At 42.0% G+C, this 17,539-nt stretch overlaps 1 protein-coding gene across 2 annotated transcripts in view; it reads left to right on the top strand.

The window, feature by feature from the left end:
- The window catches only part of adarb1b (adenosine deaminase RNA specific B1b), a 174,658-nt gene that overhangs the window by 51,372 nt on the left and 105,747 nt on the right, over positions 1–17,539 (top strand). For both annotated transcript variants that reach the window (XM_090215727.1, XM_036958943.2), the window contains exon 2: positions 13,072–13,152. The gene's annotated coding sequence lies outside the window, so the exon portion shown is untranslated. The remainder of the gene's footprint in view (positions 1–13,071; positions 13,153–17,539) is intronic.

A 17,539-nucleotide genomic window follows, 5' to 3' on the forward strand; every position in this document is an offset into this window, starting at 1 on the left:
TTTCATTATTTATTTGAGGCTAAATGGATTTTATTGATGTTTTATATTAAGTTAAGTGGGAATTCAGTATTGTTGTAATTGTCATTATTACAAATAAATAAATTAGTCTGATTAATCGGTATCGGCTTATTTGGTCCTTCAATAATCGGGATCGGCGTTGAAAAATCATAATCGGTCAACCTCTAGTACTTACCCTGAGGGCTAATCAGCCTGATGAGCAGTGTGTGTGTGTGTCAGGTGTATGTTGAGCATCATGACTGTCGGATGGTTGACTGTTTTTGTTGTGATGTGGATCTTTTCCTCTCTGGCTGTCTCTAATGCTTGTCCTTTACAGTAATGTCAAGTGTTGCGTTGCTTTGTCTTTTATGTCACACCGTGCCAGTAGGTGTAGGCTATCTGGCAGTAGGTGTAAGACATCTGGCAGTCTCTATGGGTGTACCACAGGGTTCAATTATTGGGCCGACTCTTTTCTCTGTATATATCAACGATGTCGCTCTTGCTGAGGGTGATTCCCTAATCCACCTCTACGCAGACGATACCATTCTGTATACATCTGGCCCTTCTTTGGACATCTGGCCCTTCTGTTAACAAACCTCCAAATGAGCTTCAATGCCATACAGCACTCCTTCCGTGGCCTCCAACTGCTCGAAAACACTAGTAAAACCAAATGCATGCTTTTCAACCGTTCACTGCCCGCACCCGCCCGCCCGACTAGCATCACTACTCTGGACGGTTCCGACTTATAATTTGTGGACAACTACAAATACCTAGGAGTCTGGCTAGACTGTAAACTCTCCTTCCAGACTCATATTAAACATCTCCAATCCAAAATTAAATCAAGAATCGGCTTCCAATTTCGCAACAAAGCCTCCTTCACTCACGCTGCCAACTATCCTACCAATCCTCGACTTCGGCGATGTCATCTACAAAATAGCCTCCAACACTCTACTCTGCAAACTGGATACAGTCTATCACACTGCTATCCGTTTTGCCACCAAAGCCCCATACACCACCCACCACTGCGACCTGTATGCTCTCGTTGGCTGGCCCTCGCTACATATTCGTTGCCAGACCCACTAGCTCCAGGTCATCTATAAGTCTTTGCTAAGTAAAGCTCCGCCTTATCTCAGCTCACTGGTCACGATAACAACACCCACCCGCAGCACGCACTCCAGCAGGTATATCTCACTGGTCATCCCCAAAGCCAACACCTCCTTTAGCCGCTTTCCTTCCAGTTCTCTGCTGCCAATGACTGGAACGAATTGCAAAAATCGCTGAAGCTGGAGAATTATGTTTCCCTCACTAACTTTAAACATCAGCTATATGAGCAGCTAACCGATCGCTGCAGCGGTACATAGCCCATCCAATCTACCTACCTCATCCCCATATTGTTTTTATTTACTTTTCTGCTCTTTTGCACACCAGTATTTCTACTTGCACATCACCATCTGCTCATCTATCACACCAGTGTTAATTTACTGAATTGTAATTACTTGTAATTACTTCGCTATGGCCTATTTATTGCCTTACCTCCTCATGCCATTTACACACACTGTAAATAGACTTTTTATTTTCTATTGTGTTATTGACTGTACGCTTGTTTATTCAATGTGTAACTCTGTGTTGTAGTTTGTCACACTGCTTTGCTTTATCTTGACCAGGTCGCAGTTGTAAATGAGAACTTGTTCTCAACGAGCCTACCTGGTTAAATAAAGGTGAAATAAAAAATAAAATCTACAGTGCCCTCAGGAAACATTCACACCTCTTTCCTTTTTCCACATTTTTGTTGTTAATTTTTTTTGTCAACGATCGACACAAAATGCTCTAATGTCACAAAGTGGAAGAAAAATTCAAACATTTGTAAAACATTTATGAAAAATAAAACACTAATATATCTTGATTAGATATGTATTCAACCCCCTGAGTCAATATAGCTAGAATCACCTTTGACTTTGATTACAGCTGGGAGTCTTTCTGGGTAAGTCTTTAAGAGCTTTGCACACCTGGTTTGTACAATATTTGCACGTTATTCTGTTTAAAATTCTTCAAGCTCTGTCCAGTTGGTTGTTGGTCATTGCTAGAAAGACATTTTCATGTCTTGGCTTAGATTTTTTATCTTAAAAAACTCCCTAGTCCTTGCCGATAACAAGCATACCCATAACATGATGCAGCCACCACCACGCTTGAAAATAGGAAGAGTGATACTCAGTGTTGTGTTGGATTTGCCCCAAATATAACGCTTTGTATTCAGGACATTTTGGCAGTTTTACTTTAGTGCCTTACTACTAACAGGATGCTTTGGAACATTTTTATTCTGTACAGGCTTCCTTCATTCTTTCACTCTGTCAATTCGGTTAGTACTGTGAAGTAACTACAATGTTGTTGATCCACCCTCAGTTTTTTCCTATCACAGCCGTTCAATTCTGGAACTGTTTTAAAGTCACCATTGGCCTCACGGTGATATCCATTCTCCTTACTCACCGTCAACTGAGTTAGGCAGGACTATTCGAAGCGGGACACAAGCTATTTTTTGCTGAATGTTAAATAGAACAGCCAATAGAACTCGCAGGTAGTTTGAAAGAAGAGCGAACACGCAGTGGCAGTAGGCTATAGCAGTTACAGTATTTATTCAGACCCATAACTATTCAGTCTTCGTGAAGAGAAGTGAAAGCCTTCTGCATCTAATTCCAGTCCTATATTATTCAAGGATGACATTCGAATGAATTATGAAAGGAATGAAGCAACAATAGAGAGAGAAAAAGGAGGAAGGCTAATAATATTAGGGGTAATATTATGAAAGGTATATATATACGTCAACCTACTATTTATACAAATAGGCCTTATTATATTTCACAATTAAAATCAAATTCGCCAGTCTATATTTGTAACTATGTAGGCTGCATGTGCTGCACCAGAATCACATGTTCTCTTCTGCTTTATCATGGTTTGAGTGACGTAGGTAATTCCAGTCCATACACTACAGTATAATACAATACAGTATAATACAATACAGTACAGTAATACAGTTCACACGAAAACAGATTCGCCTACTGGAGCTGGTTTCATTTATTTACCCAAGAGAGCATATAGCTAGCTACATCTATGGGGCTTTTGTTTTTCTGTTGTGCGTAATGTGCTGTAGCCTATATTGTATATGTGTTGGAAAACGGCACAATCATTTGGGCTTTATTGGGCTTGGGCTCATTAAATGTCGTTAATGTAAATGTATTTGATGTGGCTCGTCAGGCTCCGTGGCTCATCAGCTTTTCTTTTTTTTTTGCTGATCAAAGCTCTAATCAAATCCAGACGTATTAATGTGCTTTATAATGCTTCTGAATGGCTCTTCCGCTTTTGCCGGCAAATACCAGGTTACCCAGGAGAAAAGGGATTTCTTCTCAGGATGGAACATTTGCAAAATACCGGGAAAAGATTAAGCCCTAATCTTCACCCCACTAGTAACTTCAGATAGTCATACATCATAATATAGTAGCCTATATTCTGTTCCACCCACAGAAAATACTTGGTAGAATCTCCTCTTTGCATTGCCACCAGTCATTAGCTAGCTTAAAAATGGTGGTCTGTTTTGGTCTCCGAGGTTATCATGCAGAGGCTCTCTTTTTCAATATGAGTTAAGGTTTTATTAAATTCTGGTGATGCAAAATGAATGTTACAGATTGACAATATGCATTCCTCTCGTGTTCCGGCCTATGTTGGGCTTGGTGTTGCAGTGAAACCCCTCCCCCCGCCCAGTCTTAAAGGGGCGACTGGGAGGTGACAGACAAGGTTATTTATGATGGAGATAGAAATAGGAGGGAGAGGAGAGAAGGTGAAATTAGAGGGAAATTACTAGTCAGTACACACACACACACACACAGCTAATTACCTCTCCATCTGCTTGTCCCTCCTGGATGTTTTTAATAATTCCCACCAATCAAAAATAAGCAAATGAGATGTCCTTTGTTTGCAACCCTCCTGTGTCCTGACAAGGCATAGTGTTCTGGTTTAATATGCTCCATACTTTTTTGAGATAAATCCCACTTAGTTTGAACAAAATACACAAATACAACTTTGTCTCCTATGGTAAATGCCCAAGTGTCCTCTTAGTGTCAGTATGTGCTCAGATAATGGCAATGTAGTCCTGTGATTGGAGTTTCTGTTCTCTCCTTCTGCTCCGTCATTGGCTCTTGGTGATCTAGCAGGTGTGAGGCCTCCATCATCACCGCTTAGGACCACGAGGCTGCGACTCGGTTCTGTTCCAAAATGGAGACCACACAAGAGAGGATTTAGCACCAGCGATGCTCTATTAAACACCAAGCATCATATGAAGCTTCAACCACTGAAGCATGAAATGATTATCGTAGATCATCAATCACCATCGTCTAGCCAATCAGTTTGAGCCCCGGAATTAAGCCAGTTGTATTCATATTTCTTCAAAGTGATCTCGACGTAGCTCTCTTGGCTCAGGGAATTCAGGTCTCTTGCTAGTTAGCAGGTTATTGATTTGAAGCAGCCTTCTCTTAGGAGTATGTCTCATCCACCCATATTGTACTGAGAGATTGAGGCTGAAGCGCAGGCTGAAAAAATGTCCTTGACAGTGCAAATCCTACCATGGCAGAGAGAAACATGATTAAAGAAAGCCTCCCACAAGAATTGCATCCCACATTAATAGGTTCCCACTAGAATACAAAATGTATACAGGTTGAAATTCCAATATAACAGGCCTAATTGAAAAATATTAATTGTGTTAGAAATGACATTCCTGCATTTTCCTGCATGCTACATGTTCCTGCATTCTAATGGGTATTAATCTCCCGATAATCTCCCTTATGGAATTGAACCTTGTCTTGTCGATAACTTTCCTTTTTTACTTACATTTGTTCTTATTGGGACATAACCAGTGTTGTGTTCTAGTGATGACTCTGCTCTTGCTCTTCTTTGCCATTTTCCTCCTTGGTCGTCCCACCTGTTTCCCAGCCCTCTTTGAATGAGCGGGAGGACCCGGCCTGTGTATGCCCTGGCTAGTCATTAATAATGAACTGTGTTGGGTCTGTTTGAGAGATAATGATGGTAGTGATTGGAGATGGGTGTCCTTAGAACCCTGCGGGTGGGGATTATCACACACTGTCAGTCATTTCCACTGCTAAGCCAATTGGAGCTCTATGATTGGGGGGGGGGGGGGGGGGGGGCAGAGCACTTTCATTGGGTGAGATTGACAGTGGGCAGCCTTTATATGCCCCATTCAGGATATTTGCAGTTGTAAACATTGGCGCTAGCTTTTCAGTCTAGCGGTATGTACAGTTGACTTTGAGTGCATAGTGCTTCCTAACTGCGTTTGAAATTGGTCAGTTACATTATTGTGGTTGGTTGCTGTCCAGTTCTCTTTGCAGCAATTGAAGCAACTAATTGCTAGTGTTGTCTCTCCAGCACTTTTGTTGCTCTTCAGGGCTGTAAACAGCCTTTAAAAAAAATGTATTATTCTTTTTTTAATATTGCCCATATGAACAGTGCTGGCTTATTGGCTTTAGCATGTGCAAGAGGTTACTGTAGTCTGTAGTCTGTGGCACTGCTGACACTGTGGCTCTACTCTCATTATACCTGTGATGTCTTAACGGTGTCTGTTTGACAAGGCTACAGAGAGTCTGCTTATATTACAGTACCTCCTGGCCCATGGCCCAAGGAGATGGGGCCACATGGAGATCAACAAACGTTTGGTTTTGGCTAATGCACATGGGATTCTTTTGAGGCCGGGTGGATGAGCAAATTGAGTGGTCATTTCCGGTGTACTTTACGCTAACCGTATCACCGCAAGAAAGCGAGAGAGAATTTTAAGAGGCTTTGTCTGAGCAACAGGAATCCGGCCTAAAGTTTTGGCAGACTCAGGGAAGGGGGTTAATTACATGTACGTGTGGAAACTACTCTGATCAGTCTCCCGCTCCACTAACAACTACACTTGGCGCTTGAACACCCCCTTGTCACGGCATACTTCTCAAACGAAGCAGTTGGGAAATGTGCAAATGTCATACTTTACAATCGAAGCAGCTTGTCTGAACATTACACTCTAAACTGGCTGCTTCCAGTCTTTGGCTAGCACCGTTTGGCTTCCCACGATGGACTTGGAGGCTTTAGTTATCTTCATTTCCATTAGAGGACCCAACGTGTTCATTTTTCAACCGTTTTCCCATCTTAAAAATAAGGCAGAAGTAAAGGATTTGATTTCTGGTCAAACAGATGGAAGTGTATCTTCGAAAACATCTACCAGAAAACGTCATACAGTATTAGAAATACAACAAAACACAATCATGTTGAACTCCATTATCGACAACTAATATCCACACATATTTAGCTTTGGATAAATGTATTTTCCTTTTGCAAGTTTAAGAAACATTGCCTTGTGATTCTGTTACCAAAAACCTACATATCTAAGTTTTTTTCTAATTTCTGATAATGAAAGTTCACAGAACTAACAGTAAAGGTAGACCTACAAATTAGTTAGTGTTTTTGCTGCTTTACATTTTTGTTTATGATTATTAAGCGATTAACTCGTAATTCTGTGACCAAATCGGTGATTGAATTGAATTGGCTACAATGAGAAATCATAGTAGTCACGAACCACAGTTGGGTCACATGCTACTGTCTCTCTACTGTTAGTCCCTTCCACTGGCATACTGTTATGTTCAGCTCATAACTGTTATGTTCAGCTCATAACTGTTATGTTCAGCTCATAACTGTTTTATTTCTCTTTCTGTCATCTGGTGGTCAAAGAAAGTGTGAAAACAGTCTGGACAACCGCTCCTTCTGTCTCTCTGCCTCTCTTCTCTCTCTCTCTCCAGTTAATGTCACCTCTCCCGGCTCTTACTGACGACACCTACCAATGAGCCCCCTCTCTTTCCATTTACTGTAACCAGCATCTGCAGACGTTGACTTTTGGTCTGGTTCAGCCTTGATTTGGCCCAAACATGGACGTACATGATTGGCGGACTAAATCTGAACCAATCATTGACGTGTATCTTTTACAAGTTTGGACAGCACAATACAGTACAGTGAATCACAGTAGAGTACTGTAAAACATTTTTTTTTTTTTTACAAATGAGAGTATAGATCAGTACAGTAGAGTACAGTAAAGTATAGATCAGTAGAGTACAGTAAAGAAATGTAGATTATAGATCAGCACAGTAAAGAAAAGTAGAGTATAGATCAGTACAGTAGAGCACACTCGAATACAGTATAATGTACTGAACTATACTTTACTGTACTGAACTCTACTCTACTGTGTGATGTGATGTGCTGTGCTGTGATGTCTAAACTTGTAAAACATAGACGATTACACGTTGGTCTAGGATTGCTTCAGATTTGGTCAGGTCCAGACCAACCAAATGTGGTCTTGTTTGGGGGCGGAGCCAGTGTGTATAATAATACCCATATATGCAACGTGTGATATTGCATACTTCTACCTTTGTGTACCTATTCAGGATACATCACCATGAAGAGAATGACATTTATATCCATAATTATGCATTTCTGTATAATACAGCTCGGGGACCCATGATCTTATTTCGTTACCGTAATTCTGTGTAAATTCACTTAATTTAACAATAACAAAAAACAAAATCCCCCAACTACCTCGTACTCCAGTACACTGACTCGGTACCGGTACTCCTTGTATAAAACCTGTATATAGCCTCGTTATTGTTATTTTATTGTGTTACTATTTTCTTTTTATCTATTTGTTAATTTTCTGACTTTTTAACTGCATTGTTGGTTAAGGGCTTGTAAAGTAAGCATTTCACGGTAAAGTCTACACTTGTATTCAGCGCATGTGACAAATACAATTTGATTTGAATGAATGTTTATTTTAATCAAGGTGTCCTGTCTTAGCTGCAGTGTTGAGGAAGCTACTCCGAAAATATAGTTTACCAATGTCACGACTTCTGCCGAAGTCCATGCCTCTGCACGGCGGTCGACGTCACCGGTCTTCTAGCCATCATTGATCCATTTTTCATTTTTCTTTGGTTTTGTCTTGTCTTCCTACACACCTGGTTCCAATCCCATTCATGACCTATTGTGTTTTTAACCCTCTTTCCCCTCATGTCCTTGTCAGAGGTTGTTTGTTGTTCATTTATCATGTTTGTATTGGTGCGCGACGGGTCCTCGTACCCACTTTGTTTTGTTCATTGTCATGGTTTTGGAGCTGTGTTTTTATTTAAGTTATAAAACTACTCCATTTTACCAAGTTCGATTCTCCTGCGCCTGACTTCCCTGCCACCTATACACACGTCTATGACAACCAAGCTACCAATTACTTCACACTGGAAGAAGTTAAGCTACGCTAAAGCTTATTAAAGCTACCCATATAGTTTACATAACTACAGATACAGGGCATTTGGAAAGTATTCAGACACCTTGAGTTTTGCCAAATTTTGGTACGTTACAGCCTTATTCTAAAATGGATTAGATGGTTATTTTCCCTCATTAATCTACACACAATACCCCATAGTGACAAAGCAAAAACAAGTTTGTAGAATGTATATTTAAAAAAAAAAACTAAAATATCACATTTAAATAAGTATTCAGACCCTTTACTCAGTTCTTTGTTGAAGCACCTTTGACAGCGATGACAACTTTGAAGGTAGGCCTTGAAATACATTCACAGGTACACCTCCAATTGACTCAAATTATGTCAATTAGCTTATCAGAAGTTTCTAAAGGTATGACATCATTTTCTGGAATTTCCCAAGCTGTTTACAGGCACAGTCAACTTAGTGTATGTAAACTTCTGACCCAGTGGAATTGTGATGCAGTGAAATAATCTGTCTGTAAACAATTGTTGGGAAAAGTACTTGTGTCATGCACAAAGTAGAGGTCCTTACCGACTTGCCAAAACTATAGTTGTTAACGAAACATTTGTGAAGTGGTTGAAAAACAAATTTTAAAGACTCCAACCTAAGTGTATGTAAACTTCTGACTTCAACTGTATACAGGTGTGTGCCTTTCCAAATCACATCTAATCAATTGAATTTACCACAGATGGACTCCAATTAAGTTGTAGAAACATCTCAAGGATGATCAGTGGACACAGGATGCACCTGAGCTCAATTTCGCGTCTCATAGCAAAGGGTCTGAATACTTATGTAAATAAGGTCTTTCTGTGTTTTTATATTTAATACAGTTGCAAAAGATTCTACGAACCTGTTTTTGCTTTATCATTATGGGTTATTGTGTGTAGATTGATGAGGGTAAATGAGGCTGTAATGTAACAAAATGTGGAAAAGGGGAAGGGTTCTGAATACTTTCCCGAATGCACTGTACATTGAAAAGTAGTTCACTACATCTAAAGAACTTTGAAAAATTATCATATGTAAATCTGAAATGTCAGACTACAAATTGCAAGAAGATTTAACAGAGTTTGTAATTTGGTCTATTAAATACCTAAACAATGTGAGAATTAGGTGAGAATGTGAGAATTAGGCAGGTCTGATGCCGAAAAATAAAGAGCTTGATTGTCTTTCAGTCAGTTGAGATGTTGGCAGCAGTCTCTCCCTCTGGCTGCATCAAGAAGGAATTTTGCTCCCGTGTCACAAGATAGCTAGCCTGGTTACCGGTCTGGATCTATATTTAACATCGCTACATTTGTTGCCTTGTTAAGAAAATACCAACTTTTCAATCAGAAACTAATTGTCACCCAGGCTACAGAACAGTTTAATCGTCTCTAGTCTGTGAGAGATTCTTCACTATCACTAAGTGTTTTTGCCATCGTTGACCTTGGGTGTCAGAATGCACCTCACTCTATAGCGTTTCCCCATTCATTAATCTCCCTCCCTGTAATATCTTCATTGGATGTCTTTATCCAATCGACAAGCTCCCTCTTGACTAGACAGGAACATCCCGTCATAGGTATCACCCACAGACGACCCCCTGGTTGACAAGCCCCACCCCCCCTTCCCCTCTCGAATCCGCTCTTTTGTCACCCGCCTTTGACAAAAACAGACTGGAAACCCGAGCCGTTGTAATGGATGCTTCCGCCTGGCTGCCAAGCCCTTGTTTCTCTTTTGTCTGGCCCTTTTTTTTGTGCACCGGGCTCTTTAGCGGCCATCAACGTTTTCCCGAGAAGGGGCAGAGACGTGAAAAATGAAGTGATTACAAAGCTGCTCTCTGCCGCATTGAGTCAGAAAATAAGAGGATTGTGTCAGTTATTTCTCAATTTCCTCTCGCCTTTGTCCCAGTGGATGGATTATGACTTGCCCAGGCTTTTCTCTAATGGCTATTATGCATCAAGTCGAACTGGGCCATTCATCAAAAATGATTGGTTTCATGAATTTGTATTCCGATAAATGTGGCCAATTACAGTAGCTTGGATACATGTTGAGAAGATGAATGCTGTAATTGAGAGTTGGAGGCTGTGTGTGTGTGTGTGTGTGTGTGTGTGTGTGTGTGTGGTTGTGTGTGTGTGTATGGTTGTGTGTGTGTATGGTTGTATAGTCCTACCCAGTGTTTCCCCACCGCTGCTAAATTGCTGCAACCACCCCACAAAAATGTATACAAAAATAATATATATTTCTTCCCGGGACGCACTTTTAAATGGATAGTTGTTGGCTCAATGACTGGAAGTCTATGGAAACAGCTAGCATGTCATGTCAATGCTAGTGGCAATGCACCCCCCACTACCGCTGCGACCACTGCTGCTCCCTAGGGGTACACTGGGCCCTACCTATAAATGTTTGTGACAATGCCGACATGAATATGCAGATGAGCATTATCATACCCCATAGGGAGTAGAATTTACAAGTGTATTGCGTGTGCAGTGTGTTTTGTGTGAGTGCTTGAGAGTGGATATTTCTGTCACAATCAGCAGTGGGATACGATGCCTAATTTAACCTCACAGTCCCTCTCTTGCATATGTTCTAGCGTGTGTGTGTGTGCGTGTGTGTGGATATGATAACGTGTGAGGTGGATGCGTCTGGGGAGTTGCTTAATTTAACTGTAGCGTCACTAGTTCCCTGGTCTCGGTGAATGACAGGATATGCTGCTCTATTTCTAGAATGTGTTTTTAAGCCAGGGTGATGTCATCCTATGTATTTGCCATCCTCTGTAGCGTTCCCTCCACTTTTCCCTCTGTTATTATGAATGGAGGTACGAAGCAAAGACATCCGGGGCAGGGCTGCACAGGGCCATAAACCTCATAACGGATTACCATAACCATGCAGTGAGTTATAATGTGTCTTGAATGACATTACCACTAATGACATGATACCTGTCATGCCATGTCGTGTCGGGTTGTTGCAATTTACCATGATGCCAATGCCACAAACTTATTGCGCAAAAAAAATGGCTCATGACAAACCACAGGATATCGACCAAACTTTCAAGCTCGCCATGATCTTATGAGCACAGTGACCTGATGAAGATCCCTGTGGCATCAAATCAAGTTGCCATTGTCTGGAGTATCTTCTGCTGTGCCGGCATCACTCCCCTCACACCGAGGACGCGAGTTTGTCCACCACAAGCAGACCGGGCGGTGCGGTAAGGCAGGAAGAGCACCTTGGTGAGGGCCTGGAATGCCGAGGCCCTTCTCCATCTCCTCCACACACACTTGGGCCGTGATAAGACGCGGTGGATGGAAAGTGGCTGCTTCAGACACGTCGTGCAGCTGTCATATGGACTGCACCACTCATCCCACCCTAGCCTCAATTTGGTCGGCTGAGCAGCTCACTTAAGTGCGACACAGTACTTTTTTTCTCTTCTCTTTCTTCTTCCAGCTAAATGGGAATAATTTTGCTCGTAGATTCATGTTTTGATTGAGCTCAGTCCCCGTCGTTGCTACATAACCGAGTGCTAGCAAGCAGCAGTATTTGCGTTCATTTGCATTTTATGAACACTGTACTGAAGTAATGTTCCTGTCGTTCTCTTTGTGTCACCGTTACATCCACTTCCATGACATATTGCGTACGTTGAGCCGAATCGTCTACATGAATAGGGTGCCTAGTGAAAGTCTACACACCTCTTTCACAGTTGTCACATTTTACATTTAATTTTTTCTTCCCATCCAGATCTACACAACTTGCTCCACATTTTCAAAGTGAAGGAAAAAGTAACCCCCACCCCTTACCAACTCTGCACAACTCTTAGGGCAACATGTATCCATTGTTTTTGTCAAAATTGCTCAAGCTTAGTCAATTTGGTTGGGAATCATTGATGAGCAGCAATATTTAAATCTTGTCTCAGATTTGTAATCAGATTTAAAGTCAGGACTGAGACTGGACCCCTCTGGAACACTCAACACCTCTTGGAAAGCCATTCTGGCGTGTCTTTTGGTATTACAATTTGTGTAATTGTCTCACTGAAGAATAAAACTCTATCTCAGGGCTAGGTATCCAGAATTGATTGAAACAGATGTTCCTCTAACTTTTTACCTGGGCTTTGCTCCTTTCATATTTAATTTTGATCCTGACAACCTCCCCAGTCCCTGCAGGTGACACGCATAGCCATGACGTGATACTGCCCAGTGCCACCACAGTACTTGAAAATACAGAGGGTTTCACTCCTGTAATCAACAGACTAACATTCCGGTTGGCATGCTGAAGCTCGTCTCCTATGCCCATCTCGCCACCTGCCCTGGTACTGCCTTACGGAACCGGTTGCTTTCAGATCAAGTCCCTGCTTGATTGTAAATCGTTCAGATGCCAAGTATCCAAAGTACTCAGCTAAGGTAGCCCTATTCATAAGGAGGCATCTTGTCCCTGCCTGGTTTCCAACCACTCCCCTGTTTCAGGTACTTTCCAGTCTCCTTGGGCGTTATGAATATGGACCACCACACATGTTTGGCAGACAATCATTTTGTGGTGTCTTGAACTTTTGGTTGTTGGTGGTCTTGCCTTTCACACTGCTGGAGTGGGAGGGGGGGGGGGGGGTCAGAGCATCTGGGCAAGTGGATACTTTTGCACTTGGCATGGGTGTTTGTGAAATTCAGACACTTCCTGTAAGGCTCAGTATTGTTCTATCTAGCTTTACTGACATCTCTGTTTTACAGGAAGAACAGTGTCATTATAATACTCATACTGATTTTCTCTCTTTCAGGCATGAGCTCTGACACCTGTTCGTAGGACCTTGAAACTTCATCCAAGATCTGCATCACTCCGCTGACCGCCCAGAGCCACGGTAAGGTGAACAGAGTGTAGTTCACTTCACAAACCTTATGTAGCTCCAAGTGAAAAGCTCTCTAGAGTTTTCCACCATGGAACTCTAGCACACCAGCTATTCTTGAATACTCCACAATTCAGACTAGTTGGACTGTTTATTGGGGAAGGTCGCTGTGACTGCTCCAAGGCTGCCCTGTGAAGGCTGTTTGACTTCAGACATTGTGGGATTTTGATTTCTTTGAATGCTCAAATTGTCAACCCTGACCCAGCTCGTGCCTGAGAGAGATGACTTTAAGCTTGCAGATCACTTGGAGAATCTGCAGATTATATCAATCTTCAAATAATGTGTGACTGTAACTGCTAGGGTTTGCTCAGTATAAGACCCGGGCTGCAGTGGCTCTTTCTGGGCCTTTGAGTGACATGGCTTGACATCGGCAACAAGAGGACCCACAATCGTCTCTCTTTCACTCTGCAACAGGACCCAGCCCCTTCAACAATTAAACCCATTAATATGTAAAAAGGCAGACATTATGAATATCATATCCCTGTGTTAGGTTACACAAAGGCTTTCCTAAGGCTGCCTTAGTGAAGGTAACACTATAGCCAACACAGGGGTTGCGTTACCAATGCTTGATACTTTAATAATGAAGGGTGTCCATTAGGGCTGTCCTTTCCCCCCAAAAAAATATTGGCAGAAATTTTAAAACATGTATTTTTCCATATATAGATGCATGTATGTGTTTTGAATAAAATCAGTTATATGCACTGAGCTTGTCTGATGCTTTAAGCTCACTGTTTGATAAAATAATTAAGACACACAAATTACTCAAGAGGGAGCCCGATGGCCATGCTGTGTTTAAAAAAAATGACAGCGAGTGCCTGTGTGACTGGCATTGTCTCTCTCTCCTCCCTGCTGCACTGAACAGGCACCACAGCACAGCAGGTCTTTATCACGCTGTCTGTGCTGAAGCTGCAACATAATTACAGCCATTTAGTTTCTTACTTGTATCTCTGACGGAAAAGTTCTGTTAACGAAATACCTCATTTGTTTAGGAAAAACATTCCCTCAATCCTTGCTCTCTTTGTGAAACATGTATGCAAGCCTATTATAATCACACCAATAAATTGGTTATAACAAACTCCGTAACACGTGACAGCAAAATGGATGCGGAGGACGTGGAAAAGATACTCAAAACGGGGGAATGTTTACTGGTTTCTCAGGTGGGAAAGAGAAATTCTGATAAGGTGTAAGACATTTGACTATTGGAGATCAAGAACAAGGAGGGTATAGGAGCATGCGCTGCATGAATATTTTGTGCCAAACAGACCATGTTAGATGACTTTTTTCATTTTTATTATAACAATTTGGAACAGTATAAACAACACTAAATAAATTATAACTGTACCAGAGAGTCTGTTCTAACTACAAAAATATATATAAAGCCTTTATTACAGCAAAGACTAACATAACAGTTGCATTAATTCGTGAATTGCAGTTTATTTATTGGACAGGCTAATTATCCAAAGTCAAACGCAACCATTTCCTGAGTTATTCAAACAAACACTATGAAGAAATTACAACAGTTTTCAAATCATGCTTAGAATGATAACTAAGAGAATGTGAATGATAAAAAGCATGTATTTTGTTATTTCATTTGAAAATTAAAATGCTTGGTTGCATTTCAAAGCATGAATGACTCGTATGCTGTGTGATGACATGATTGATTGATCAGTGGCCTATATTGAAATATAGCCTCAAGTACGGTCTCAAGACTAAACAGGATGCGCACTATAGGCCTTCAGCTCGATGGTGGTGATACAAGGCTGCAACTATAAGAAGCCATAATGACATGACTTTATTATAATGACGATCATAATAACAATTGTAATAATGACAATAAGAAGGATATTGCATTTTTTTTGTGTGACAAACAGGTGCTGTCTTTTTAGATGGCAATAAAAATGTTCTGCCCGTTTGGAACAGTGTGAACAACACTAAATAAATCACAAGTAATACCTGTTCTAACACTTTTTAACAGCCTTTATTACAGCATAGCGAAGATTAAAAACGGAATTTGTGAAATTGCTTTAGCCGACATTTTTAAGGTTGCGTGAGGCTTGGTGCTCCATGAATCAGTAGGCTATTAAACTGGCAACAGAAACAGGATCTGTTTTATTTCTGTAGATATATATATGGATGATTTATAAAGCCAGGCACATTTAACAGTTAGGCTATTGATTAAAGACCTAATTAAGTTGGGGTTTCCTCTCTCCTCACTTTTCTTAGACAATTAAGGCTGTTTCCTCGTCTCTACGCGCCGCTGCTGCCTCTGCGACCGCTGTCCATCTCGGAAAAAAGCGCATTTGTTATAAAATAATTTCATATTTATTAGTGTTGCACCATTATTTTTTTTTACATAATATAACCATTTACATTTTAGTAGCACTTGTCTTAGTGCCAGTGATGTCCTCCGCAATGGATTATTCCACTGAGACAGGAGCGACTCAGACAGGTGTCTTAGTGCCAGTGATGTCCTCCGCAATGGATTAGTCCACTGAGACAGAAGCGACTCAGACAGGTGTCTTGTGCCGCATAGAAAATATATATTTGCGACTGCTCGACTAAAGAAATCCCAGTCGACCAACAGCCTATTGACCAAACAATCGACCAGTCGACTAATTGGGGTCAGCCCTAAATGGGGTCAGCCCTAATGTCCATATGACCGGCGCAACTATGAGCGCCGTATCATAAAACGGTGCGTTATACCGAATGATGGTAACCTGCGTCATCCAGTGCTCTCGGCTTAGACAAACAGAATCATATTTTTTGATATTTTCTCTCCGGTCTTAGTGGATAAAAATTCCGGCTCTACCCAGTTTCTATTTTTGGAATGCTCAACTAGTAGGGGACCCAGATTTCTATTTTTCTCCCCCTGGTGGAAATCCAAACCCTGTTGGGTTGATTAGGGCTTTAAGTTGAGCTATTATCAAGATGAGAATTATTATCTTTTCCCTCCACATTTTTTTCCATGGAGTCGGTTCTCTGCTTAGTATTTCCTTGTCTAACCTTCCAAGGCACAGATGTCTACTACAGGCCGAGGTGTCGTTGATGCCTGGTGGCATTTGGCACCCTCCTCTCTTCACTTTAAAAAATACCCTATTTTTCTCAGCATTGTGCTGCGAGGGAGGAACTGTCCAGAGAGGAGGACCTTGGCCTCTGAGACGTCTGCACTCTCTCTGGGGGAGAGCAGAGTTCTGACTGAACACCCAGTCCGTTCAGCAGCTCCCGGGGTGGTGGCTGTGGCAGTGTTAAGCTGGCAGCGTTAAGGGGCAGAGATTGTCATTCTTTTGTATTGTCCTGTGGCAAATCTCCCTCAGCCCCATCAGGAGCTCTGCTGGCTAGAAACCTGTGCGATCTCTCTCTGCCGTGGCCTCTCTCTTCCATTCTCTCTGTCCCTCACCTATCGCCACTGGAAGATATAGGCACATACATACAGACAGACGTCGGGGCCAGCACCGTTCATGCTGAATTCCACTAGTGGCGACTCGTGAATTTTAGAGAAATTGCCTGGGAGGGGTGTGTGATGGTCACACTGCTGATGTTCATTGTGGCAGGGAAAGGGCCTGTGGTGTCCTTTCTCCTTCTCTCCCCGTCGACCCCCCCTTCACCTCCATTACAGTAATGAGTCTTTACTGCAGCATCGGCAAAACAGTTGCAACACACTGGGTTAGTCAACACAGTGAGTCAATGAGTCCCGCCACAGGCAAGCTCAGCAAACTGGGACAGTGCACAGGATGCTGGCAAATGCTGACGGAGGTACTGTAGTGGCATGTAGTCATAGTAGACAGGCGGACAGATAGGAGGACAGAGAGCGAGACAGGCGTATAAGCAGGCAGGCAGACAGACAAGCAGGCGTATAGACAGACCGAGACCGTCCTACAAGATTAAGTCACGGTCCAGCTATTTCTGTGCATACAGTTTGTATGTGTATGCCAGTGCATACTGGCCCAGTCAGTGCTCTCCCCAGGTGTGCACTGACGGATGGCGAGGAAGATGAAAAATGCGAGGCAATTCTTCATGGGACCGCTTCTCTTTATTTAAATGAGTTGTATTTTTCTCCCTCCACTGCAGAGAGAACATTTTTTGATGAATTAATCTTCACAAGATCTCTTGCAGTGCGCGGGCGGTGATATTTCATTTATGACAACGGTAAAGATTGTCGTTAATTTGTAGGCAGCCTGCTGGGGGAATCGTTAGAACCGAGACCCGTCTCACCTTGGGCTCTGTTCCCTCTGCTTAGGTTTTGAACAGAGGGAAGGTGTGTGTGTGTGTGTGTGTGTGTGTGTGTGTGTGTGTGTGTGTGTGTGTGTGTGTGTGTGTGCGTGTGCGTGCGTGTGTGCGCGCG

This window comes from Oncorhynchus mykiss, chromosome 22 (assembly GCF_057628025.1).
Source record: "Oncorhynchus mykiss isolate SJ-2025 chromosome 22, ASM5762802v1, whole genome shotgun sequence".
Classification (NCBI taxonomy): domain Eukaryota; kingdom Metazoa; phylum Chordata; class Actinopteri; order Salmoniformes; family Salmonidae; genus Oncorhynchus; species Oncorhynchus mykiss.